Source organism: Mauremys mutica, chromosome 11 (genome assembly GCF_020497125.1).
Source record: "Mauremys mutica isolate MM-2020 ecotype Southern chromosome 11, ASM2049712v1, whole genome shotgun sequence".
In the NCBI taxonomy this organism is placed as follows: domain Eukaryota; kingdom Metazoa; phylum Chordata; order Testudines; family Geoemydidae; genus Mauremys; species Mauremys mutica.
This window is the reverse complement of record NC_059082.1, coordinates 15,929,622-15,956,037: the sequence shown is the minus strand read 5'-3', so window position 1 is coordinate 15,956,037 and position 26,416 is coordinate 15,929,622. Positions and strand designations below refer to the sequence as shown.

Below are 26,416 nucleotides of genomic sequence, written 5' to 3'. Positions count from 1 at the left end.
TTGTAACTGTTGTTCTTTGAGATGTGTTGCTCATATCCATTCCAATTAGGGGTGCGTGCGCCGCGTGCACATTCGTCGGAAGATTTTTACCCTAGCAACACTCGGCGGGTCGGCTGGGTCGCCCCCTGGAGTGGTACCGTTACGGTACCGGATGTATACCCCTGCCAACCCAACGGTCCCTCAGTTCCTTCTTGCCGGCTACTCCGACAGAGGGGAAGGAGGGCGGGTTTGGAATGGATATGAGCAACACATCTCAAAGAACAACAGTTACAAAGGTGAGTAACCGTCTTTTCTTCTTCGAGTGCTTGCTCATATCGATTCCAATTAGGTGATTCCCAAGCCTTACCTAGGCGGTGGGGTCGGAATGAGATGTTGCAGAATGCAGAACTGCTGAGCCAAAAGCTGCATCATCTCTGGACTGTTGAACCAATGTGTAATGTGAGGCAAAGGTGTAAATCGATGACCAGGTAGCTTCCTGGATGGGAACATGGGCCAGGAAGGCGGCAGACGAAGCTTGAGCCCGAGTAGAATGGGCAGTGAGGTGGCTAGCCGGAACGTGAGCCAAATCATAGCATGTACGGATGCAGGACGTTACCCAAGATGAAATTCGTTGGGATGAGACCAGTAGGCCTTTCATCCGGTCTGCCACAGCTACAAAGAGCTGAGGCGACCTTCGGAAGGGTTTTGTTCTCTCGATATAAAAGGCGAGAGCCCTGTGAACGTCTAGTGTGTGCAGCTGTTGTTCCCGACGCGATGGGTGCGGCTTCGGGAAAAAGACTGGAAGGAAGATGTCTTAATTGACATGAAAGGAGGACACCACCTTAGGGAGGAAGGAGGGGTGTGGTTGCAGCGATACCTTGTCCTTATGGAACACCGTATACGGGGGGTCCGCTGTCAGGGCCCGAAGCTCAGATACTCATCTTGCCGAAGTAATAGCGACGAGGAAGGCTGTCTTCCAGGAAAGGTACAGCAGTGAGCAGGTGGCTAGTGGTTTGAAAGGAGCACCCATAAGCTTGGCTAGCACCAGGTTGAGGTCCCAGGTAGGGGTTGGGTGTCTAACTTGTGGGTACAAACGTTCCAATCCCTTGAGGAACCTTGAAACTATGGGGTGAGAAAAGACTGATCGGCCATTTTCCCCTGGGTGGAAGGCGGAGATGGCTGCCAGATGCACCTTTATGGAAGAGACCACTAGGCCTTGTTCTTTCAGGGACCAGAGGTAGTCCAGGACAATAGGAACTGACACCTGCGTGGGGACTGAGTTACGTTGAGCGCACCAGCACGAGAAACGCTTCCACTTGGCCAGATATGTCATCCTAATGGAAGGCTTCCTACTGCCCAAGAGCACCTGTTGGACCGAGGCAGAGCAACGCAACTCAGACTGGCTCAACCACGCAGCAACCATGCTGTGAGGTGAAGAGACTGCAAGTCCGGATGGTGAAGTCTGCCGAAGTCCTGTGTTATGAGATCCGGCCAGAGTGGCAGGGGGATGGGGTCTGCCACTGAAAGGTTTAACAACATGGTGTACCAGTGCTGCCTCGGCCACGCTGGAGCAATCAGGATCAGGCGCAGGCCCTGTGAAGCTTGAGTAGGACTCTGTGGGCCAGCGGGAATGGTGGAAAGGCATAGAGTAGGTGCTTCTTCCATGGGATGAGGAAAGCGTCTGATAGGGAGCCCGGAGAGCGTCCCTGGAAGGAGCAGAACACCTGGCATTTCCTGTTCTCTCGGGAGGCAAAGAGGTCTATGTGGGGAAACCCCCACTTCCGGAAAACAGAATGGATGACATCCAGACGAATCGACCACTCGTGAGACAGGAAGGATCTGCTGAGGTGATCCACCAGAGTGTTCTGGACTCCTGGGAGAAAGGACGCTACCAAATCGATTGAGTGGGCTATGCAAAAGTCCCAGAGGTGGAAGGCTTCTTGACAAAGGAGGGATGAGCATGCTCTGCCCTGCTTGTTTATGTAAAACATGGCCGTTGTGTTGTCCGTGAATACTGACACACAATGGCCTTGGAGATGTTCTCGAAACACCTGGCATGCTAGACGCACCGCCCTCAGTTCTCGGACATTGATGTGTAAGGCTAACTCTTGAGTTGACTAGAGGCCTTGAGTGCGTAGGCCTTCGAGGTGAGCACTCCAACCCAGAGATGATGCGTCTGTGGTTAGGGCCATCGAGGGTTGAGGCAGGTGGAATGGCATCCCTGCACAGACTAGAGTGGGGTCTAGCCACCAGGTTAGGGAGCCCAGAATCTTCTGGGGAATAGTGAGCACCGAGTCCAGGTTGTCCCTGCGTGGCTGGTATACTGAAGCAAGCCAGGTTTGAAAGGGACGGAGACGTAGCCTGGCGTGTTTGGTCACAAAGGTGCAGGAGGCCATGTGACCTACTAGACGGAGGCAGTTGCGCACCGACGCTGTCGGGAAGGTTTGAAGACCTCGAATAATTGTAGCCATTGCTTGAAAACGCGACTGTGGGAGGCAAGCTCTGGCCAGATTAGAGTCCAGAACCGCTCCGATGAAGTCTATTCTCTGCGAGGGTGTCAGAGAAGACTTCTCTGTGTTGATCAGCAGCCCTAGGCTCCTGAAGAGGTCTTGGACGATGCACAGGTGACGTGACACTTGTAACTGGGAGGTCCCTCGAATGAGCCAATCATCGAGATACGGGTAGACGTGTACCCGACGACGCCAGAGGGAGGCGGCGACTACGGCCATGCATTTCGTGAACACTCGCGGGGCCGTAGAAAGGCCGAATGGAAGTACGGTGAACTGAAAGTGTTGATGGTTGACCACAAAACGGAGGTACCGTCTGTGTGGTGGGTAAATTGCGATGTGGAAATATGCATCCTTCATATCGAGGGCGGCATACCAGTCTCCCGGATCCAGGGACAGGATAATAGTCCCCAGGGTTACCATGCGGAACTTCAACTTTATCATGAATTTGTTGAGTTCTCGCAGGTCTAGGATCGGTCGTAGACCTCCCTTTGCCTTGGGGATTAGGAAGTAGCAGGAATAAAACCCCTTGCCCCTCATGTCTTTTGGCACCTCCTCTATGGCTCCCATGGCTAGGAGCAACTGGACCTCTTATAAGAGGAATTGCTCGTGAGAGGGGTCCCTGAAGAGGGACGGGGAGGGAGGGTGGGAAGTGGGGTTGAAATAAACTGGAGGTGGTATCCCAATTCCACCGTGTGCAGGACCCAGCGATCAAAAGTTAGCTGGGACCAGGCAGGGAGGAAATGGGAGAGGCAGTTGACAAATGGAGGAAAAGGATCCGGGAAAGTAACTGATGGGCCGTCCTCGGGTGTCCCATCAAAAGTTCTGCTTGGGCCCCGGTGGTGGTTTAGGGGGGGCCTGATTTTGACCCCTTGGGGGCCAGACTGCCTCCGATGATTCCCTTTACCACGCCTTCTGCTAAAGTCCTGACGCGGCCTAGGTGGGGCGTCAGGGCGGTGTGGCTGGGGCCGGAAGGTCCTGCATTGGGTCACTGGCGTGTGCATTCCCAGCGAGCGCATTATGACGCGATTGTCCTTCAGACTTTGCAATCTGGGGTCAGTCTTGTCTGAGAAAAGGCCCTGGCCTTCAAAGGGCAAGACCTGAATAGTTTGTTGTAATTCAGGAGGAAGGCCTGAGACCTGGAGCTAGGAGATACGCCTCATCGTCACTCCTGACGCCAGAGTTCTGGCTGCAGAGTCCGCTGCATCCAGAGAGGCTTGGAGGGAGGTTCTTGCCACCTTTTTACCCTCCTCAAGTAGAGCCGTAAATTCTTGACGGGACTCCTGGGGAAGAAGCTCCGTAAACTTTCCCAAGGACGTCCACGTGTTAAAGTTATACCTGCTTAGGAGGGCTTGTTGGTTTGCCACCCTAAGTTGAAGGTCCCCGGCCGAGTATATTTTGCGGCCTAGGAGGTCTATGCGCCTAGCCTCCTTCAACTTAGGAGCAGGGGCTTGTTGGCCATGACGCTCCCTTTCATTCACCGATTGCACTACTAGAGAGCAAGGAGCTGGGTGAGTGTAGAGATATTCATACCCCTTTGAGGGGATGTAGCAGGGTGGCCCCTGCTCCTGCTGTGAGGGGTTTAAAAGTGGCCTGGCAGGGCTTGAGAGCTGCTGCTCTAGGCTGGGCTGATTGAGGAAGTGGCTGCAGCTGGGGCCACGCCCCAAACTGAGCCACAGGCCCCTATAAAAGGCCAGGGAGGCCAGAGGCCCAGACAGTCTCTCTCTGTCTTCAGAGAGAGAAGGGCCTAGCTGCAGGGAGCTTGAGATTGGATACCTAGGGTGAAGCAGGGCTGGGGAAAGGCTGAGGAGCTGGGGAGCTCTAGCCTAGAAAGCCCCAGGCTGCGGCCTAGCGAAGGGCCAACAGGTACTGGGGGTTGCAGAGGGCAGCCCAGGGGTAGGCCAAAGCAGCAGGTTCAAAACCCCTTTGCCTGTGATGAGTAGGCTGATACTGCAGTCTGCCCCAGAGTGTGGGGCTAGACAATGACTGGCAGTAGCCATATACTGAGGCAAGGTGGGGATAGAGGGTGGGGGTTCCCCAAGGAGGGGAGACCCAGAGAGAAAGGGGTTACTGCCAGGGGGCAGCACCCCCAATAAAAGGGCACCGGGTCCAGGGAGGGACACGGGGGCCTGAAGACAGGCGGATCACCGGCCTGCAGAGGGCGCTCCAGCGCTGGAATAGAGCTAATTCCCGGAGTCACCAGCAGGAGGCGCCGCAGGGGTGAGTCCGACCCGTCTACAGGGGACCATGTATTTTCTCTCTACTCCCCTGGCTGTAGGGGGAATCGAGGCTGGGGATTGCCAAATGGTGTCCACATTTGCTTGTATGGTGCGGATAAACGGGAGAGCCACTCTAGTAGGTGCGTCAGCCGAAAGGATGTCCACTACAGGGTTCTCTATCTCAGGAACCTTTTCCACCTGTAAGTTCATATTTTGAGCCACTCAAAATTCCACTGATGGGCCCTTAGATCAACTGGCGGAGGGCCTGAGGAGGATGTTCCTGCCACCGCCTCGTCTGGTGAGGAGGAAGAGGAGAGGCCAGGGACCAGAGGGTCCTGTGGGGTTTCCCGTTCTTGAGGAGCATCATTTGCGTCAGGTAGGACCTGGGCATCTGCAAGTGGTATCGGAGCCTCATCTGTGCCAATGGGGGACGGGGGGGGGGGTGGCTTACTGTCGCCTCTGGCACCTGGTGTTCTGATGGGGCCGATCATGGAACCACTGAAGGAGCACCTTGTGCTTGGTGGTATGCTCACGGTGTCCAGAAGGACCAGTGATGGGGTCCTTGCTCGTGGTTCTGGCTCTCTGGAAATATATGGCTGGGGACATCCGAGTCACGCTCCTGTGGATAGGAAGCGCTACCAGCCTGTGATGACACCAATGTGTGTCTCGATGGCCACGGCGGTGCTGACAGACCCTGAGAGGGAGCCCCGGTTCTGGTTGTTCTTTCCCGGGGCAGTACCGGAGAGTGGTACTGGGAGCTATAACGGTACTGCAAGCGAGACCGGGACCTGCGACCGTAGCAGTGCCGGGAGGTCGACCGGGATCTCGAGTCCCTTTGCCTGGAACGGCTCCAAGATGCGCGGTGCTGGGAACGGTGCCGGGAGTCGGATTGGTACCATGAGTATCTGGTAGGCGAACGGGAGGCCGAGCGGTGCCGCGAGTGTGACTGGTACTGCGAAAGAGAGCGGTGCCAGGACTGCGAGCGGTGTCGGGACCAGGATCGGCGGCGGGACCGAGATCTTGAATGACACCTCTCGGTGGCTCCCATGGAGGGTGGCCTCAGCGAGGCAGCCTTGCCAATAGATTGGATGACCCGCACCAGCGATCAACTCCCATGCCGTGGAGAAGGTCTCTGGCGTGGATAGGAGAGCAAGCTCGACCACGGCGTGAGCCGGGGAGCTTTTGGGCACCGGACTCAACGGCTCTTGCAGGTCCGGAATCGATGGTGCCGCACTCTGCGGTGCCGCAGCAGATGACGGTGCCGGGCAATCCGTTGTCGACGGGCGCTTCTTCGGTGGTGCCGAAGCTGCCGGAGCGCTGTGTTGCTTCCTGGGCCGCGGGGACAGGGAGCAGTGTCGAGCAGACGTCGGTGCTGGTGAGGGTCGGTGCCGTGGCCCCTACGCGGTACCGGAGCCGAAGGAGCGCTCCTGACAGATGCAGGCTGTTGAGCGCTCGGTACCGACGTTGTAGGACTAAGTGCCACCTCCATGAGGAGCTGTTTCAGTCTAAAGTCCCGCTCTTTCTTCGTCCTCCGTTTAAACGACTTACAGATGCGGCACTTTTCAGGAAGGTGGGATTCCCCTAGGCACTTGAGGCAGGAGTCGTGGGGATCCCCTATTGGCATCGGCTTTTGGCACGCCGAGCACGGTTTGAATCCCGGTGACCTGGGCATGAGCCCGGCACTGGGGTGGAGGAAAGGGGCTAATCCCTGATCCCCCCTTCAACTATATACACTGACTATATATATATATATATATACACACACACACACACCCCAACTAACGCTAACTACAACTATAAAAACTCAAACTATAAACACAATTAACAGTAAAGAATAACGAGTAAGCTAGGGAAGTGGAGATCAGCAAAGCCGCGCTCCACAGTTCCAACAACCGTCACGGGCGGTAAGAAGGAACTGAGGGACCGTTGGGTCGGCAGGGGTATTATATCTGGCGCCGTAACGGCGCCACTCCAGGGGGCGACGCAGCCGACCCACCGAGTGTTGCTAGGGTAAAAATCTTCTGATGAACGTGCATGCAGCGTGCGCACACCTAATTGGAATCGATATGAGCAAGCACTCGAAGAACAGGAATTAATTGAAGACATGCACATCTGTGAATGGGAGTAAAATCTTTACAAAACACTTTAAAAATGAATATTTTAAAAACAGAACTAAGTAGCAAAGAGCATTTCCTATTGACTATCAAGGTACATTAAAGGTTTTTGGTGCTGTAGGAATGTTATTCTTACTAACCAAAGGCTGGATTGTGCCTTCACAGCCTGGAGCAAGGGGTAGTACATAAACCACACTAGCCCGGATGTAGTCCTGGGAGACACTGTTATTTGGAGACACCCCCCTAAGGCACAATTCCCACGGGGTGCAGGAGAATGGTGGTCATTTGATACAGGTCTGTGCTACCAGTAAGTTATGACACCATCTCCCTCAACTCAGCTGTGCTGGACAATGTGCGAGAGCAGTGGCTCTCAAACTCTTTTACTGGTGACCCCATTCACATAGCAAGCCTTTGAGTGCGACCCCCCTTAAATATTCACCTCTACCCCAATATAACGTGACCCAATATAATGTGAATTCAGATATAACGCGGTAAAGCAGCGCTCCAGGGGGGCAGGGCTGCACACTCCGGCGGATCAAAGAAAGTTCGATAAAACGTGGTTTCACCTGTAACGCAGAAAGATTTTTTGGCTCCCAAGGACAGTGTTATATCGGGGTAGAGGTGTATAAAAAAGTATTTTTAATTTGTAACACCATTATAAATGCTGGAGGCAAAGCGGGATTTGGGGTGGAGATTGACAGCTCGCAACCCCCAATTTAATAACCTCGCGACCCCCCGTGGGGTCCCGCCCTCTATTCTCCACAGTCCAGGTAGCTTGCAGAGGGATTTAAGTGGGGAGAGTCACTCACTTCTCCATTCTTCCTGCACTGGCCTGTTTTCCAAGCCACAGTCTAGCGCCCCAAATTAATAATTAAAGTTTAGAGGGAAAAAAAATCACTAGACAGGAGTCAAGTTGATTCACAGATAAAAGCAACAATATAAGAAAGCGCAGATAATTAATTTTAGATAGAGAACGTGTGAATACGAGACCAACTTTCCATCCATTTGATCAGACAAATCAAATTAAGCAATTTTAGGATTTTTTTGCCTTTATAGCAAATCATTTCCCTGTACATGGAAAGGAGGAGACAAGTTGCTTTCAAGGAAAAAAATATTTTTAAACTGAAATAGCCAATATAAATGCCTGAAGTGAAGCTTTTTGTAAAAACCAGAGAATAAAAATGCCTTTCAAAAAAGTAATAGAAATATTTCTGCTTTTATAACTAAGCAGCATACCAAAATATACAATACTAGATGGCCTCTACAATACTAGATGGCTACTAAGTTTAAAATTGCCCATGTGTGTTCCTTTGGCACTGAATGCTTTGACAAAGCATGCTACCTGAAAGTCACAATTTTAAGAGTAGTGTTTCACTTTGTAATGTCTTATAAAGATGTCAGATAGTATTTAATGGGCCAGATCGTGCCCTGACTTACCCCCCCATGTAACCTCAGTGACATGCATAGGAGTGAGTCAGAAAATTATTTTGAGCAATAGATATTATGACACAGCTCTCAATCAGCTTGTTTCAATTATCACTCAAATGTTTATTAGCCTTTGCATAGTTGAAACAATACAACTTGGTTATTATTAGAGTTTATGAATAAAGGTTTAATATTAAAATAAAGGGGATGGAGGTGAGGCTAATATTAATTAAACAGATAAAGGGCCAAGTTTTCAGCTGACCTTCAACTAGTTTCCAAAATTGTGCTCATGAATATAGGCTCTCTGAAGCAAGAACTGTCTCCTACAGGACTGGGTCCTCTAGGGACTGCTGTAATACAAATAAAATAATAATCATTATAACGACGTTAGGGTTGCAGAGTATGCATGACTGTAAACCGGGCAGATGCCTCACTACCCAGCCTGCATGTACCAATGTGTTTGTACACACAAGCAGTGGTGCAGGAATATCTGTTGACACAAGTTTAGAGGCTAGTTTTAAAAACATGAACCATGTAGCATTTGGAGCCCCCGTGTACTATATATGTTGACATTCCTTCTCACACACCCCATTAGGACAACTATAAGAGGGAGGTCCTGATTTCTAATAGTGCCAATTAAGATACATGCATCTCAGATTGCCACTGATGTAAACCTAAGACTGTAAAAGAGGCTGTGAGATAGAAAGATGTGTGTGGCAAAGCGTATTTTTCAAGAGCACTAGGGGAAATAAAAACAGGCTTTCAGCCTTTATCCGCACTCCTAATGAGGTCTGGAAAGCCACAAAATCCTGATCTAATGCTGCATCACAATGTCCGTCATGATATTTTATCAGTGGGGTGACGCAGGACTGCATCAGCACAACATCACCAGGTACTGATGCCACATTACAGCCTCATCCCTGCCCCCCCCCCCACCACTCCATTCCTGACTACGTGGATTGCTCCATTCCTAACTGCATGGGGTTAAGAAATGAGGGCCCTGGCATTTTTTACCCTGTTGGATCCAGTTGCTTGGCATTCCCTACTTTGTCTGGCACACACTTATCAGGCAGTTTGGGCAGATCACCAGTCACTGTTGCTCCACTTGGGAGCAAGTACCTGTCAGAAGTGTGAGTCTCCTATAGAGTCACATGTAGGCCTTGGAAGATCTGCTCATGGCTCGAGGATCAGGGACACAGATGGCCATCTGCTTTATCATCTCCAGAACTACAGTTTGCTACAGCTGCTCATGTGGTGCACCCTGGAGTATGCCAAATTACAATCAAGCACAGAGCAAATAAATCACAGCTGCATGCCATACGAGCAGCTAAGATCTACATTCTGATGATAATTCTGTCATAAACTCATAAAATATTCATCCTTCTGAATCTGCTACACTAATACCGTTTTCCTGGTGATATATGTTCATTTGGAATCTCTCCAAAGGAAACACATGTAAAAAACACATTTGATTCTGATGCCAGCAACAATATCCTGATTAATAAGAAAGTTTTGCAGAATAGTAATACAAATTACTGTAATATAATACTATACACATTATGAATACTTGTGGCACCTTAGAGACTAACAAATGTATTTCAGCATAAGCTTTCGTGGGCTACAGCTCACTTCTTTCGGATGCTGTAGCCCACGAAAACTTATGCTGAAATAAATTTGTTAGTCTCTAAGGTGCCACAAGTACTCCTGTTCTTTTTGCGGATACAGACTAACAGGGCTGTTACTCTGAAACCTATACACATTATGTGCATCTTCTTTTTTTTTTCTAGTATATATTGTAGATCAGTCTTAAGAGAAAAGGTCCAATACGGGTGACACATCAACGTTACCATCTGGATCACTAATCAGCTTTTGCAGTAAACTGATTATTTTGTGTGTAGTTTATTTTAGTTTTAAAACTAAATCCTTCCCCTGCTCCAGATCTAGCAAGCACAGTGCCCACTTCCCAGCCGCAAGACTGCTCTGAATGACACTTGGGTCTCATCATCATTATAGTATTTGCAGAGCTTAAATTATACTGTAGTTTGCTTTGCAGAGAAAGAGTGAATGAAAAATTGAGCAGAATACACATAGAAGCCAACATATAAACTGCTTGGATTTGGACATAACTGGTAACTTATTGAAAGTTCCCCATTACAGTTCAAATTCAAAATGCAGCACTGCTTAAACCAGTGTGTGGCAAACTTGCAGCCAAACCAGGGCTGCTCACTTAGGATGCAACTGCAACTTATCACCAAGCAGGGCCTGAGTCAGATGGCCCGAGGCTCAGGTATTTCCACAACCCCAGCACAATTGCAGATCAGCCTGAGCAACAGTGCTACCTGGCTAGGAACTCACAGGGCACCATACTCCAGAGATTCCCAACCTGCTCCTGCTCCCTCCCCAGCTTTGTCTGAGCCCAACCCCAGTATTTTCTGTGCCCTGCATTAACCTCGCTCCAGACTTGCCTCTATCTCCTGATCCACCCCAAACCTCAGGCTCTGACTCTCCAGTTTTGACCTTCCATGTATCTGGACTCTGGCTTTGGTACAACTTAGCTTGTCTTTGGACTCTGACCATCCTCCTTCGACCTCTGGCCTGCAGCTGGACTCTGGCGACAGTTCTGATTCTGGTTTGGCTATGGACTCTGAACTCGGTATTGACCCTGGCCTGTCCCTGGATCTCGATTCCAGGACCAGCCCTACGCCCAGCTGTGACCCACGCTCCAAACACTAGGACTGATTATCAGAGGCCGTGCTTGACACCCAACAATAAACCACCTGTCCCCTGAAAGGTGAACCACAATACAATCCAGGCTCCTGATGTCAGTTGCTAATGCTGTTAGTCAATAAGCATAATGAGAGACAGGGTTCAGAAGATGAATTATCTGTGTAAAGTTAGAAAGAGCCATGCAAGGATCTCACCACTAATAAGAATGGCAAGTAATCAATCCAAAGCAGTGATGATACAGGCCACAGATGCTCCTATACTGTGACAAATTTTCAAACAGGTTCTAAAAATGCTCCCATAATGATCACGGGTGCATCTGTACACGAGTACAAAACCCTGACCCTTGCATGTGCAAATGGGTATTTGTGTATGTACCAGCCTGTTTGTCATTTTGATACTCAAATCCTTTTTTCATAACAGAATATTTGAGATGGACCTATGCCACAAAGTTCAGACCCAAGTCTGCAGTTTCTCAATGTTCATGGGTTTCCAAACTGGGATTTTGGCTCAAGCCTTTCTTTATGCAATAGCTTTCAAAAATTTGGCCCTCTGCGTTTAAACATTGCATGCTAAATTTTATAAGCGGATAATCACACACAGCCTAGGCTCTTACTTTTTTCCCATTCTTTCTTTGGTGGATTTGATTCCCACTAGAGAGAGAGACAAGATGGTTGAGGTAATATATTTTATTAGACCAACTTCTGTTTGAGAGAGAGAGATAAGATTCCCACTAGACAGCTAAACCTAATTTCTAATTCTATAGCAAGCTCTTTTTCCTCTGCTTAATTCCTAGATCCTACAGTCTCTCTTCCTAAAGGCAGCAATTTAAGGACAAAAAAGAATGGTATGGCAGGGTAGAAGGTTACAGCTTTACTTCTTCAGGAATCCTCCCTACAGAGTTTCCTTCAAGTCCAGTTTCCTTCCAAATGCCCTTCTTCCCAAAAGATAAAATTATCACCATCAGACATTTTCACAATGACCAGCTGAGTGATTGGGGTCTGTTGCATGGCACTGTAATATGCCTCTTGAGAAACAAAAGACCGCCTCTTCTCTAAACCTGGAGAAATTTCTTTTCTCTCAGTCCTCAGCAATGTATATAATGAGACTTTCTACCTAACTCTGAAACATCAGGGATAGGCTGATGCCAGAGGCAGAATCTAGGACTTCATAGAACAATGGTTTGATCTGGTATAGCAGCAAAGAATCCTGTGGCACCTTATAGACTAACAGACGTTTTGCAGCATGAGCTTTCGTGGGTGAATACCCACTTCGTCGGATGCAAGACACGGACGAAGTGGGTATTCACCCACGAAAGCTCATGCTGCAAAACGTCTGTTAGTCTATAAGGTGCCACAGGATTCTTTGCTGCTTTTACAGATCCAGACTAACACGGCTACCCCTCTGATACTTGATCTGGTATAGTAAATCTTACATTAAAAGCAAATATCAAGCTTCACATAGTAGGCCACAGAGTCTCATTTTTAAAGGACAAAGTTAGCTTTTTTTACAATTAATCTCAGCCCCTTTATTTTCTAAATATTCTTACTTTTCCCCTGTTAAGATAAAATAGATGACAAAATTAAAAGTTTGGTTTGGCCAACATAACAAAAGACGACTTTGTGCTCCTTGAAAATACTCCCCATGCTGATCAGGGAAGACAAATAAAACACAGGAATACTGCACCAAAAGAATCCTTATGAAAACCAAAAACATCTTTATTGTGGTATAATAAAAAAAGGAGCAAACCAGGATAGGGATGCAGGAAAACAAGAGGAAATGATTAACAATGAAAGCAAACTAATGGGCAAGTGACTGATGCTATCTGATGTGGTTCCAAATATAAGCTGACCGCTGGATTTAAGGGTCACTGGACAAAAGACTATTCTACAGTGGTGCGAGTTACTAGACTTTTAATACTTTTAAAAAGGTAACAGAGCCAATCTTAAAAATGATGTGCATGGAGAGTAGTTTCAAATAGAACTTCTAGTTGCAACTCTACCATGCTAAACAGCAATGGTCAGAAATGATTGATAATTAATTAATTATTATTATATTTGTATTGCAGCAGCACACTGGGCCCCAATCGTGGAGAAGGGCCTCGTTGTGCTAGGCATTGTACAAATGATGCTCCCTACTCCAAAGAGCTTACAATCTAAGTACATTCTTGGGAGAATTTCAAGAGCACAATACAAAATGAAGTGCATGTTACATCTTCTCCATGGATCCTCAGTGTTTCCAAACTGGCCTAAGAGTAATATGTTCCTAATGTAAACGGGAAGACAAACTCAATACTCAATACTGATGCTCCTTCCTCCCTGGAACCCATATTTTATTTAACATATACACAGCCATGAGCACATGAAATGGGATGGTCCGTTAGATGTGTGCCACCTTCACATCAGTTGCGCTCCTGAAATTAACGTGTTATTTAATATTTATATGCAGGTAACGTTCACCATATGGTAGGTACGGTCTGCGCACATGCACGAGGACACAGGCTCTATCCTAGCTTACAGGCTAAGGTCCCAATCCTGCGGGTGACAGTGCACAGGCTGACTGCTGCACTCACAAGCAGCTCCGCAGACTTAAATGGAGTTTGCTGTGGATGCAGCACAGAGTCTGCATGCTGTCCATTGCGGGATAGGGCCCTCGGAAGACCAACAAGAAAGCAAACAAGTTCGCTCTTAAATATCCGAATATGAAAGTTATACAAATAATCAACAGTACCCATTGTTATATTACAATGATAAAAATACAATTAATAAAATAAATCCAAGAAAAATGTTCATCTCTGGTCCTCATTGAGAAGAAAAGATGTATAACACTGTACAATTAAGAAGAGCAACAGCATTTTTACTCCAGGCTACGCATTCAATGATTGGGGTGAGTTTTAGACTAGCGCAAGTTTTACACAGCCAAACAACTGTCTGTATTATACACAAAATACCAATGTCATGGCGTAGATCTCTAAGGCAGAGCCTTGCTAATCTTCTGCTCTTTATACCACCACCCCTTTATGCTCCCTTTTTAGCTGGCATCCCCTTTTCTCTCTTTAATCTGTGACAAAACTACATGAATTCTTGATTATGTTTAAAATACATCGTGGGGGGGGGCATGAAAAACATGCCACTTCAACACCCACTGGAATATGACAAGCTGCAGAGATAGAGAGAGCGTGCGCTAAGCTTTCATGCTTGACTTCCTCACTGCAAACCTCTGCCAAGCATAACTTCTCCAAGATGAGAGTGGCATTCTTTGAAATATCCACTTTCCATTGCTTCAGACATACCATGTACATGATGTAGCACCGCTAGTGTTCTGTGCATCACGTAATTAATATATCATGCAGAACAGATGGGCTTGATGGTTTTTGCATATTTAAAATATATAGAATCTTTATTTCGTATCAAATTTTAAAAAAATATTAACATTTTTAATTCAGAGAAAAAAAGAGGTTCTGGGTAGCACAATGGGTGCCGGTTCAAATTCTAGCTTAGATTATGAGTAAAATGAGTTTGATGGGACAACCTCATTCCATGTTTGCACCTGGCCACCATAACTAGCATGAATAAAATCCCTGCTTCAGAAAGGACCAGAAATTGAACAATGAAGGTGGTGAGGTGAGAGAGGGATGGGTTGATTCAGGTCAGCCCTGAAGTATATGGGGGTGGGAGGGGAGGAGGAGGAGGAGGAGAGAACTTGACTGGCATAATGCCTGACTTCTGCCAATGCTATTAGTTTCTCGTTTTCCCGAGGATTAAATGAATACACAAATGAAAAAAAGATGATGAAAAGTTATGGCTAGTGAAAAGTGTTAGGTGCAAGGACCATAGGATTGTGTGTTTAACATAAAAATGCTCATCCCAATAAATACAAATGCAAAATGAATCAACTTTCTTCAGATTGTAACAAATCCGTGACCACCTATGACTGCATAGTTGTCACAGTACTGCAAGCCATGGCAACTCAGAACTACATGGGGCCAGCACAGATAGAGCTCAGATCCTTCTGCTTCAAAATCAGAGGTTCCTACTACATAAGTGAGAATCTTCTTCAGCTGTGAGCAGTATAGGGCCTATGAAACCACTTAATAGTTCTAGTTTTGTCCAGCAGAAAGCAATGACAGAGGTGCACACAGTACATTAATGAGAACTTATGACTATGTACAAAGTGAGTTTCTATGACTGCAGATAATAGTTCCCAATAGCCTAACACAGCGTTTCCCAAACTTGGGACGCCGCTTGTGTAGGGAAAGCCCCTGGCGGGCTGGGCCGGTTTGTTTACCTGCCCCGTCCGCAGGTCCAGCCGATCGTGGCTCCCACTGGCCGCGGTTCACTCGTCCAGGCCAATGGGAGCTGCTGGAAGTGGCGTGGGCCGAGGGACGTACTGGCCGCCGCTTCCAGCAGCTCCCATTGGCCTGGAGCAGGGAACCGCGGCCAGTGGGAGCCACAATCGGCTGGACCTGTGGACGAGGGAACCAGCTCGGCCCGCCAGGGGCCTTCCCTACACAAGTGGCGTCCCAAGTTTGGGAAACACTAGCCTAACATATTATAGTTTACAAAAAGTCTTGATGAATTATAGCCATACCCGTACACAAATAGCACAAGAAATATACATGCTCACTATTTGATATATAAAGAATACAGGCTGTACTGTTGATTTATTTTTCTTCACAACTATGCATATGATATCTTAATGAATAAGTGGAGCAACTGTAACCTGTTAGCTCCAAATAAGTGAAAAGATATCTCACCTTATCAAACATCCACGCTATTAAATATGCTATTCAGAATGAGCATGTATTCTATACCGTGGTTTTCAAACTGTGGGTCGCGACCCAGCACTGAGTCATGGAATGTAAGACACTGGGTCTCAGCGGCTCTGGTCAGCACCACCAACTGGGCCGTTAAAAGTCCTGTCGGGGGTACTGCCCTGCTAAAGCAGATCAGTCCCTACCTGTTCCGACACTGCGCTGCATCCCAGAAGCGGCCAGCAGCAGGTCCGGCTCCTAGGCGGGGGGGGGGGGGGGGGGAGGGGTGACAAGGGGGGCTCCGTGAGCTGCCTCCGCCCCGAGCACTAGCTCCACACTCCCATTGGCCGGATCCCAGCCAATGGAAGCTGGGGGGGGGGGCAGTGCCTGCATGCCTCCGCCTAGAAGACAGACCTGCTGCTAGCTACTTCTGGGGCACAGCGTGGTCTGCAGTGCCAGGCCTGCCGCTGCACCCCAGCTGCGCCGCTGACCTGGAGGAAAGGCCGCGCCCCAACCCAGTGCCCCAGCCCTGAGCCCCCTCCCACACTCTGAACCCCTTATTCCCAGCCCCACTCCAAAGCCCTCACCCCCGTACTCCAACCCTCATCCCCTGCCCTGAGCCCCTCCCATACCCCCAAACCCTCATCCCCAGCTCCACTGGGTCGTGGGCATCAACAATTTTCTTTAACTGGGTTGCCAGAAAAAAAAGTTTGAAAAGCACTGTTCTATACTGCACACGTTTCCTCTGTACTAATTAAAAATTCCTCAACTATCTATCACTTCATGATGGACAATGTAAATAATTGCAAGCCAGCACAAGCTGGCTCTCTTCACTGGCTCAGTTCTCAGTGGAATTATTTTAAGCTCTGTATTGGTGTCAATGTTTACTGCATTAAACTGTGACAGATGTTGTATAAGCATTAATGTCATGCTATCACATTCTTTCAATAGAATGAAGTGTGGATTCATATCAACAGCAATTAAAAGCAAAAAAAAATAAAAAGGAATATGACTGAAATGTAGTGGTTTTTGTACATTTTTCTTTCCTCTATTGGCAAGAGGAAGAGCTGAGCTGTGGCAAGGGAATTGTACGGATTTTTTTAAATGAAGTAAAACAGCCCATATTGCAGATGTTTTCCTCATTTAACTTCTTACAAAGCTCATAAGGCCAAAAGGTCTCCATTATGTCTGCCCTCAGATTTGACTAATCAGTCTGCATCATGTAATCTTCCACAACGTGGGGCAAACGTGCATCATCACAATGAAATTCAAAAGGCAACTATGTGGGCTTTTTGAGTCTTGCAACTGGGTTATTTTTAAAAGGCTAGTTTTACTTATCACATGTGAGCTTCGCTGCAGATAAAGCCTGCCAAAACTGAAAAGGCAACAAGTAAATGATTCAAATCACATGTTTAAAGCTAATCAGGTTAAAAAATAACAAAAAGGATAATAAAGATTCTCAAAACTCCCACTTATGTAATGATCGTATTATTTATGCAGGAAGAACAAAAGCTATGCTAAGCAGTATATTGGTATGACCTTGAACAAGTAATTTAAACTCTCCAAGGCTCAGTCCCCCATTTGTAAAAATGGGATTGTAATCCTTCCTTTTCCTTCTCTTTGTGTTGTGGCTATTTAACCTGTAAACTCTTTGGGTCATGAACTGAATCTTACTAAAGGTTTGTACAGTGCTTAGCAAAATGATCTTCTGATCTCAGTAGATATCAGGTTAATCCGCTGGCGGGCCGTGAGACAGTTTGTTTACATTGACCAACCACAGGCACGGCCGCCTGCAGCTCCCAGTGGCCGCAGTTCGCCGTTCCTGGCCCATGGGAGCTGGGGGAAGTGGCACAGGCCGCCGGAACATGCTGGCCACCACTTCTCACAGCTCCCATTGGCCGGGAACGGTGAACCGTGGTCACTGGGAGCTGCAGGCGGCCATACCAATGTAAACAAACTGTCTCACGGCCCGCCAGCGGATTACCCTGACGGGCCACGTGCGCCACGAGGGTTGCCCACCACTGCTCTAGGTGCTACCACAATACAAATAAATAATAATAGGGGTTAATAATTCTGTCTCCCCTATACAAAATGAGGTGGGCAGTTGTGCTGTGTGTTCTGTTACAGCTTCCAGATGAATTTCATGGAAAGCCCAAGTAGGAGAAAATTACAACAGCCCAGCCTGTAGGTGAGCAAGGCATGAATAACTGTAGGTCCACATCAGAGAGAAGACAGACTTTCCAGAGATGGAGATGGAACCCAAAACCCAGAGATGGAAACGGCTACTCCAAAATGCTTTCTCAACACAGAATTGCATGCTGGGAGAACACTCCAAAGTAACTTTATAAAAATATTGTAACTCACACATTAAGTGAAATATATTAAAACCTAAACCAAAGAACAAGATGTGAACCACACTCAGTTTTATGAACTGCATGGGCATTCCTACACCAACAAAATAAAATAAACAATAATCGTTTAATATGAATGCTACCTTCCTCCATTAAAATTATCTGCCTGCTTAAAGGTCTCTTGAGAAATACTGCTGCTAAATGAGCTCATTTCCAGATGCTGCTTTTATTGGGTCATCAAGATCATGTCACAAGTAATTTCCCTGGCTGCAGGGTTTTCACAGGTTTTAATTCTATTAAATAAAATAAAGTATAATCTAGTACCAGAATTTATCTGTGGTTTCTCTGTCAACATGAGCCAAGTTCAGATTTAACACCCTCTAACGATTTCCAAACTAGTTGCTGGAGGACACCAAGCCACAACCAAGGAACGACCACGCTAGTAGGTTCTACTGTACAGTGGCATTCATTTTCCATCAAAAAAATTCAGAACAAGCGAAGTCTGACAGAGCACACAGTAGTACAGGATGGCGAGAGGAGAATCTGCCATGAATGCTCACTGTTCTTTCAGTCGTGCCTTTGGCAGCTAGGAAATAATTACTAGTAAAGGAGAGTTTCCACAAGAACCAATGCTACACCTGCTCCATGCATAGAATTCCCTTTAAAGTGCATGCAAAGCAACTGTAGCACCAGGCCCTGCAGCATCAGACTCACACAGGATGTTATTTCTGTTGTTTCCATTTAACTAACATAAACTTCAGTTTGCCCTTTCTATTGCAAATCTCTCTTTAAAATGCCTCTGCATTACTGAAGTGTTATTAGTCCCACTTTATCTGAAGGTTGATCTTACATGCGGTGAAAGATTGGACAGCTATCGTCAACTTTTCAGATGTGAAGTCTGTGGCAAATTTAAGTGGACACTTAAGATAAACTGTTTTGGCCCTGATTCTACTCTCACTTACACTGTAACTCAACTGATGTCAGTGGAATTACACTGGTGCAAGAGGAGAATCAGGCTCTATTTTTTATGTTATTCGTTCCTCATGAATCAGAGTTTAGAAGCTTTTTTTTTTTTTAAACTAATCCACAGAAAGTGTAAGGTAACAGTGTCTCCCCTTCAGTCTTACTATCTGCCATTTGTCATCACAATGTAATGCTTCTAGCTTGTGTTTCATTCTTGTGAGAGTAGTCTCACTCTGTGCACTACAAGAGAGCTGAGTGGGTGGAATTTAGAAAGGGACTCCATTTCTTATGCATTTTCTATTAAGCTTAGTTTGAAATAATCTCCCTTAATTAAAACACTGCTTGTTTTTCTAGCCTGCCTCTAGATAGTTTTTATACTTTACATAGCATCACAGAAAGGTAGGGCTGGAAGGGATCTCGAGAGGTCACCCAGTCTAGCCCTCTGAGCTGGGGCAGGACCAAGTACAGCTAAACCATCCTTGGCAGGTGTTTGTCTAACTTGTTCTTAAAAACCCACCAATCACGGGGATTCTATAACCTCCCTTCAAAGCCTATTCCAGAGTTTAACTACCCTTATAGGTAGAAAATGTTTCCTAAAATCTAACCTAAGTCTCCCCTGAAGTAGAGTAAACTGATTATTTCTTATTCTCCATGTCCACTGATGGTAGGACAACAGATACGGTCCTCTTTATAAAAGCCCTTAACATAGTTGAAGATTTATCACATCCCCACTCAGGCTTCTTTATTCAAGACTAAACATGCCTAATTCTTCAACCCTTCCTCCTAGGTCAGGTTTTCTAAACCTTTTATTATTATTATTATTATTTTGCTCTCCTCTGGATGCTCTCTAATTTGTCCACATATTTCTTAAAGTGTGGCATGCAAAACTGGACACGGTACTCCAGCAGACGCCTCACCAGTGCCAAACAGAGCCGTCACACACAATATGCCTGTTAACACACCCCAGAATTATATTAGCCTTTTTCAAAACTGCATCGCATTATTGCTTCATATTCAATTTGTGATCCACGATAAGCCCATTAGATACCACCTCCCAGTTTGATAGCAGATCATTGATAACTATTCTCTGGGTACAGTTTTTCAACCAGTGGTGCAACCACCTTATAGTAATTTCATCTAGAACACGTTTCCCTAGTTTGCCTATGAGGATGTCACATGGGAATGTGTCAAAAGCCTTACTTATATCAAGATATATCATGTCTACAGCTCTCCCCCACCCCCATCCACTAGGCCAGTAACCCTGTTGAAGAAAGAACAAGGTTGGTTTCGCATGATTTGTTCTTGATAAATCCATGTTGGCTACTATTTATCACCCTATTATCCAACAGGAACAAAGGAAAATATACAGATCTTGGAAGCCTGACGTTGGGCTACACTTTGACTTGGCTTACCTGCCTGTGAAGGCACATGAGGGTGAGGCAGAACTCACCCCACAAGGCGTAAGTGGGTGTTATGTGCCTGCTATTTCCAGATCCCAAGAAGGTATGTGGGAGTTTAGAGGAAAGGAGGGGAGTGGATGGAGTCTTGCCTCTCCTACCCCAGCACACGGGCCAGTGGGGAGATAGGTAGTGGCAGGGACCAGCAGCAAATAACTACTTCTCTGGAACAAGAGGAGAGTAGGGATGGAAAGGTGCCACACTCAGGCACCATTCCTTCGTGGGGCTGCTCCTGGGTCAGTGCACCAATGGGTCACCCCACACACAGAGCTTGTAGCATAATCAACATTGAGAAGGTACCAAACTGAAGTTAGTTTGAGAGAAAATTCCCCATTACACAGGAAAGATCTCGAGTCCAACGTTCCACTTTCCTAATATCTGTGGAATACCCCCAGAGAGCCTACAGGTTTTGCAGAGGATTGAAGGTGAGTTCTACCATAAGGAGCTGAGAGGAGAACTTTGACTGCTTTATCTGCAATGTGTGAATGAAAAGTGAACTCAGATAGACATTTCTATTACGTATTCATAAAACATTAGAAGTTTATAAAAAGGAGGAAAAAGATTGCTGAACTGTATATATTTCATCATGCCATGAACACAGTAAAGCAAAACAAAGCAGTCTGAGTAAATATTTAACAGCAAAAGCTGAAATTGATCCTTTTAAACATCTGTGATAACAGAAAAATAGATTGCAGTTTCCAAGTAGGAAATTCACTGTGAATGTTACCAAGAAATAACAACCACACAATCCTTATGTTCACTTTTATATGAATACCCCCAACACCTTCTGAAAAATCATATTAAATGCCTTTGCTGGACACCTAGAATTATTAAACTGCAATGCGACTCTCTGAGGACTCAGTTAAAGCTACTTCATCTAGCAACCTTTACATCCAAATGTCAGAATTAGCGAAGTGATTGTGAAACTACAACTGATCATTATTTTTCCTCTCAGACTTGTAGCCCAATAGTGATATCACCTTGAACTGAAACCCATAGCAATGGGGATGACCACTATGTTTGTGTAGGAGTTATTTAATGAACAGATTTATCCACAGCTAATTTGTTCCAACACTTGGAATTTTATTTTTCCAGCAACAGCCCCAGAGACCAAAGCAACACAAAATTCTCTTTGAACAAATTAATGAGATCAAACAGTTCCTTGTTCCATACCTTTAAATTACAATAATTTGAAAAGTCAATTATTGTGGGGTCTCTTATCTCGTGGAGACCAGACTAGCTTCTTCTACATGGCGGTGATAATGTAGAACGTCCTATTGGGTTACAAGGAAATTAGAAACCTTTCCTTTCAGACCTTTACGTCTTCTTTCCTATACACCCAACACACAAATTCTATCCTGAGTTTCATCTCTGCAAGTTCATTGAGGTTAATTAGGCTAAATGGCAGTAACTGAAGGCAGAATTTGGTTTACAGTGTGTATGGACAACTTACAGTTTGAGGCACAGAATATTTAAAAGCTTTCTTGTACTGCCTGTTGCACCCTAGTTTAATCATAAAATGGGGCAGGTCTCACCTGTTAACTCCGCTGCTTCAACACCTGGGACAGCAAGCTGCTCTGACCAGCACCTGAAAATATCTAGGTTTGAGCTTCATTTTGCTAATGGTTTCTGTAGGGATATCCAAGAGCATAGATTTCTTGTTCTATGCCATGCCTAACCATACACAATCTGCAAAAAGAACAGGAGTACTTGTGGCACATAAAAGACTAAAAAATTTATTTTAGCATGAGCTAAATTTGTGCCACAAGTACTCCTGTTCTTTTTGCGAATACAGACTAACACGGCTGCTACTCTGAAACCATACACAATCTGCTGTTCTCATTCATCTGCTTGAGATCACCATGGAAAGTGATAATGCCTCGTTTCTCTAGCCTAAACTTGAAAGCCTACCACTGAGCATAGTGAATCTGGAAGGCACTAACTCTGATACCTGAAACTAACCAAAGATGCAAATTCAAAGGCTATCTGCACCATAGCAACTTTCCTGCTGCAAGAACAAATAGTTCACAAAGCCGTAGGCAACTTTTTCACTGGAACAGCAGCAATGGCAACTGGCGGGTGTGAATGGAAACTGTTGCTTTTAACATTCCTTTATTTATACAATATGCCACAAGGATCATAAAACCCACACGCCTGCTGAAAAACAGGTATCACATGCTGATTTGGTAGTGTCGCTAGAATGAGCCAAATCTCCCCCAGATTTCACTGTTATAAATAGGATAAAACATCTTGCCAGGATTGGACACTTCTATAGCAACACCAGGCTGAAATTTGAATCCTCAGTGTTCACAGTAATCACTTTTGTAATTGCCCTCTGAGAGAATGTGGCGACTGTGCATTCCAACACAGTCCACATCCTGACCAAGAGGGGATGGCTTAGTGTGTCAGCTTCTGCTCTTAAATACCTCAGTTCCCGGGAATCACAGGCTGGAATCTTGGCATGGCTGGCTCATCCCTTCATCTTTCCAAACAAGATAAACTGAGTACTGTACCTACAAGCATGGGGGCGTTTTGAATGAGAACTTAAAGAGTTGAGGTTCTGACTGCTCTGCTTGGACATTAAAGATTTCGTGAAACTTTTCATAAGGAGAGTATCAGAGGGGTAGCCGTGTTAGTCTGGTTCTGTAAAAGCAGCAAAGAATCCTGTGGCACCTTATAGACTAACAGACGTTTTGCAGCATGAGCTTTCGTGGGTGAATACCCACTTCTTCGGATGCAAGCATTCTTCTTGCATCCGAAGAAGTGGGTATTCACCCACGAAAGCTCATGCTGCAAAACGTCTGTTAGTCTATAAGGTGCCACAGGATTCTTTGCTGCTCATAAGGAGAGTGTTTTTCTTTATGTAAGTTTTCCCTCCGCCTCCTTTTGGGTAGCATGCAATTAACCATTTAGCTGCCAGCATCCACTGTAGAGGAGGCTGCAGTTCACTGGTATTGTACAGAAATAGTTTATGAAGACTGATGGCTTTACTTCAGGGTAAAAAGCATTATGTAAATGTAAAAAATTCCAATTCACGATTAGTTACTGACAAAGTCTAGCTCTCCCTATCTGCCCACTGGCCAATATGGTCATTAGGTAGGGCCAGCCACCTTGCGATAAGGATCTATGATCCAAGTGGAGAGATCTGGATTTGATTCAACTCTCCATCACTTCCCAGGCTGCAAAGCCTGGGAACCTTTCAAAGATACATGGAGCCTCAGAGTTTCACAGTATACATAAAATAGTTCAGAGGATCAAAAAGGGAAATAAGCCATTGCCCCTAGAAACAAGATTACACACTGCTAGCACTATACCACCTCCCTGGTATGGAACCAGCCCTGATAAACATGTACTCCACAGTACCAAATGATACAGCAGAGATTCCCAAAGCAGCTTCACTACCGCTTTTGATTTAGCTGATTGTCTTACAATCTCTACAATAGCATGTTTATCTGAACAGAACAGAACTTGGTTCCTTTAAGGCGTTTCCCTAACATGAATATGACACTTAAAAGCAGAAGGAAAGCTAGAAAAGCTTTATCTTTGGCCACACCAGATAAAACCCAAAAGGGAGGCCTTCTCCGGAGCCACTTCTAATTCCCATAACAACATTCAAAGAAGACATTCCAGGGCACCCACCATATTGCACTTTCTAGTGGAAAACTTTTTGCTTCCTCTGAATTTCAGGCATTGGAGTTTCTTTTTAGCAGGCTAGTTTGTACTGCCAAAGAATCTGAGCCAATTCTAAACTATCATTGGACCAAGAGAAGATCTCTTCCAGTTACGGTAGAAAACATCCTGTAAATTAAACTTTTAAAATGTTGTTTTCAGTGGATGTGTTCACTGAATTTCATTTTCATTCATCCCTCATTATTTTTTATTATTATTGGCATGGTACCATGAAAGGGTAAACAAAATGGGATTTTCCAGCATGAAATTTTCAAACAGCTTCAAGGGGGCCTCCAGATGTACAACCCTACTCTTCTACAAGCAACTGAATAAGGGTCCCACCCAACCCCCCTTTAAGTAAGCAGGAGTCTCTCCATTGACATCAGTGGGAATTGGATCAAGTCAGAGTCTACAAACATGCGCATGCACAACATCCACATCTGCATTCATGTTGTTTGGGGAAAGGAAAATAGGTGTGCAAAGTCAGAGGACAGAGCAGGAAAGATGACATTAAGTAGAAAAAGGAGCTGACACGAAGTCCTGACACACGTTTTCAGAAAAAAACTTATTTGATCTAAAGAAGAATACAAAGCCATGATGGTCCCCGTATATTTAGAGACACAGGATGGGTGAGGTAATATAACTTAAAGCTTAAACTTAAAAGCTAAATAATGGCAAAAATCAACAGAAGAATACTATTTGCCAGAAGGCCAACAGAGAGGAGGTAAGGTAAAGCTTAAACTTTACAGAAGCTGATCTGTATATAAAAAGATATTACCTCACCACCTTGTCTCTCCAAAAAAGAATACTTATTCCTGAATTTCTCTCTCAGATGGTGTTATTTACTGTCTGTTGAGCACTGACCATGTATTCAGTATGGGACAAAACATCTTCCTTACCACCCCTCTGTTGGTCTTCTAGCAAACAGTATTCTTCTATTGATTTTGCCACTATGAAGCTTTTTTATTTTCACAGACAATCTGACTCGGTGTACAAACACCAGGACTACGTGCACATGCGCACGCAAACCAGTAACAGAATCCTTTGCATCTGGACATGAAATTGAATATGAATGCCTCAACTGAAGCTATCATCACAGGGCAAATTTGCCATTCCAGAATCTGTAAGGCAGGTTCCCCAAGCCATACGTCCATCCCCCAAATAAACTTCCACAATACTAAAGAAATATTTTTGTGAAAAGCTGTCATTGAAAATATTTTCTTTAATTCTATAAAAGCACCTATTAGGTCAACTATAGCTAAAGGATCTGTCATTGTTTCCATTATGAAGCCCTACTTTTAGTTATAAAATCTAGCTATAAAAATTTGTGCCAAGATTAAACTTGGCACATGAGTCCTCTGAGCAGAAGTTAAGTTAAAGTTAGCAACAAAATTCACTTAATCACCGTTAAATCACACAAGTGCAAAAGTTTCTGGTTTCGATATTTTGTTTTCCTGCAACTCAAATCAATCATTCCTAAAATTAAATATTTCAAACCATGAGCTTGATTTTCATCTCACTTTCAGAAGGTTTTACAGCAATATAACTCCACTAACCTTAACAGAGTTCTATTCCTGATTTAGACTAGTGAGAGATCAGAGTTAGGCCCCACTCATTCAGAATGAGGATTACTCAGTTTTTGTGTATTCTACCACCCACCTGCCAACCACCTTTTAAATCAAAACATTAGATCAGCTTAATATTTAATTCCAGCTTCTGATAATATAGTATCATTTTTCTCTGCAGAACTGATAATATGTGCAAGATTGGATACGCATCTGGTGTATGCAGCCAACTCAGGTGCTCATGATAGGAGTTTGCTCAATTTTATAGGTGTAGTTTTACACACAAATATGGGAGAGATTGTCTTTTAGAGAGGCTGTAAATTTAGCTTTAAGGGAGCTTTAAGTGTCGACAGAGAGCAGAAATCTTCCTTTAGTTTTTCTTGGAAAAGATGTTACTGAACATGAACAATAGCTACTTTGCATCAAAACTTTTCAATATACCAAAGTGAGTGCTGATGAGGGAGTTACTTGGATTGAAAAGGATCATTCCAAATCTCCTTTTAAGTTAAAACCAAGTGGAGGTTATATTAAAAAGTCTTGGCAGAACATTGGCACCCAGTTTATTTTAAAATAAGTCTTGAATATTTTGTAAAGGGGACCTGCCTCTTTTGTGAAACATAACACATAGTTCAGCATCTGATCTCCTAAAGTTAAAAACACCCAAACTTTAGACACACACGTTTTATTTTT

General features: G+C 45.3%; 1 protein-coding gene across 3 annotated transcripts in view; it reads right to left on the bottom strand.

Moving 5' to 3' along the window:
* Positions 1-26,416, bottom strand: part of ARNT2 (aryl hydrocarbon receptor nuclear translocator 2) — a 185,329-nt gene that overhangs the window by 64,015 nt on the left and 94,898 nt on the right. The window lies entirely within an intron of this gene.